This window comes from Furipterus horrens, unplaced genomic scaffold, assembly GCF_987537825.1.
Source record: "Furipterus horrens unplaced genomic scaffold, mFurHor1.1.pri manual_scaffold_9, whole genome shotgun sequence".
NCBI lineage: Eukaryota > Metazoa > Chordata > Mammalia > Chiroptera > Furipteridae > Furipterus > Furipterus horrens.
Window position 1 is genome coordinate 55,031,020 of NW_028327179.1, and position 2,085 is coordinate 55,033,104.

General features: G+C 44.1%; 1 pseudogene; it reads right to left on the minus strand.

The window, feature by feature from the left end:
• Nucleotides 1-1,170: 1,170 nt before the first annotated feature.
• On the minus strand, nt 1,171-1,824 carry LOC150001781 (CTD nuclear envelope phosphatase 1 pseudogene; annotated as a pseudogene).
• Nucleotides 1,825-2,085: the final 261 nt, after the last annotated feature.

The following is a 2,085-nucleotide window of genomic DNA, read 5'->3' on the forward strand; positions in this document are numbered from 1 at the left end:
TATATGTGACTGAAACCCATTTGAATCCTATTTTTTAAAAACATGATGGTAAAGTGACTTAACTGATAGTGTATGTTCCTCATCCCTAAGATTTATATTGTCATAGTTATTTTAGTTATTTTATTCATTAATTGACCTGGTGTGTATATACACTCTAAGATACTAGTTGGGGATTGCATTTTTAAATGATTATAATTATCTTCTTCCTTGAATTGTTCAATATAAAGTATACAAGAAAAAGTAAACATAGTTTTTCAAGACCCATATGTATGCTGTCTACAAGAGACTCACCTTAAAATGAAAGACTAAAAGTAAAGGTATGGAAAAAAGATATTTCATGCAAATGGAAAGGGAAAAGAGCTGGGCCAGCAATACTTATATCTGACAAAATAAACTTTAAAACAAAGGCTATCATAAAAGACAAAGAAGGACACTACATAAGATAAAGGGAGCAATCCAACAAGAGGATATAACCCTTGTAAACATTTATGCATCCAACATAGGAGCACCTAAACAATGTAAAGTAAATGGATGTAAAGGAAGAGATGGACAGTAATACAGTCATAATAGAAAATTTTAATACAAATTTTTTTTTCAAAGTTATAATGCATGGTTTAAAAGAGAGGGGAAAAATACAGAGTAAGCTGGTTACAGGTCTGAGGGAATCTAGGGAAGGAAAATATAGAGAAAAGTAAGGGGGTACAAATTTGGGAGAAATGTAGTGGCCCAAATCCCAACTTTACACCCACAACACAGCCCTTGGAGTGAAGTATTAGATCAGTTTTGTACAAGAGTTTTTTTAAAAAAATCAAATCACAACAAAGCTGACTTGGCTCCTCTCTGAGCCTCCTGGATTATCGAATGTCTGCTTCTTACTCTGGCCAGTCCCCTCTTTCCACCACAGACACTGTTTCCACTCTCCTAGTTCTCTCTTATGTCCCAGTCTGGGGTTTCCAGGGCATGCAAACATGAAGTTAGAGAGACTGCTTCTCAGTCTGATCCATGTGTCCATCCAGACTTCATATGGAATGCAGGGCTCCCAGGGCAGAGGGGAGGGAGAGGCAGACCCTGTCCAGGCATCCTTCACCATTGGACAGGACATCAGACAGGCATCCTGAGGGCTTACCCTCCCTCCCCCCAACCCCAACTCAAGTGGAGGGGGAGCAGCTGTCACCAAAGCCTATGTTGGTGAAGGTTCTGGCTCAGCGCAGAGTGAACATCAACGGTGAACCTGAGGACATCCAGCATCAGAAGCATGTTAAGAAGGGCAGTGTCGCTGGGATCACTGAACCAGGAATTGATGGGGATGGCATTGTCTAGATGGCTCCTGTAAGCCCATGGGGCCCAATTCCAAAATGCAGTGCTGTCTGTAATATAGCCTTTTGATAATGCTTCTGCTATTATCCAGTTTATCTGCCACAGCAGAGCCATAAATCTCCATGCTTTCTTTGAACACCACTGGCTCACCACTTCTAAGAAATCCACATGGGGCCTCTTATATACAAAAAACCAGACAGGATGTTTGTCTGTTACCATCTTGAGGATGAAGTCAGGAGATGTTCTAGGTCGTATTGTGGGCCTCAGAACCCCATCGTGATGGAAGTGGATAAGTGTCTCATCCAGATCCAGCACCAGGATCTTCCTGTTCACCTGACTTAGTCAATTCAGGGACACAGGAGATAAGGGAAGGATATCATATCCAACAGCTTGATACTGAGTCACCGTGAGTATCTGCCTCTGCAAAAGGTAAATGAAGAAGCTCCACAGCTTGTTGGGGAAAGCCAGGAATGTGCACAGCCACAGGAGACACTTAGTTGGCATCATCCTGATTACCCAGGGAACTGGCGCCTTGGGGCCCCTGAAGCTCAGCTCCAGCACTTCCATCCCCCTGACAGTGCCCTGCTGCAGATAGGGGGAAGTGTGGCCCTGAATGGCAGAAGAGGCTGCAGGGAGGGACACAGACCTGTGGCTCAGAAAGCCAACCTCCCCTCCCACGTGCCAGGAGCTGGGTGGACTGTTGTTGGCAGACTGCAGGGGTCCACATGGACAGGGAGTGGCACCAACAGCTTTGAGGAGATTGAAGGC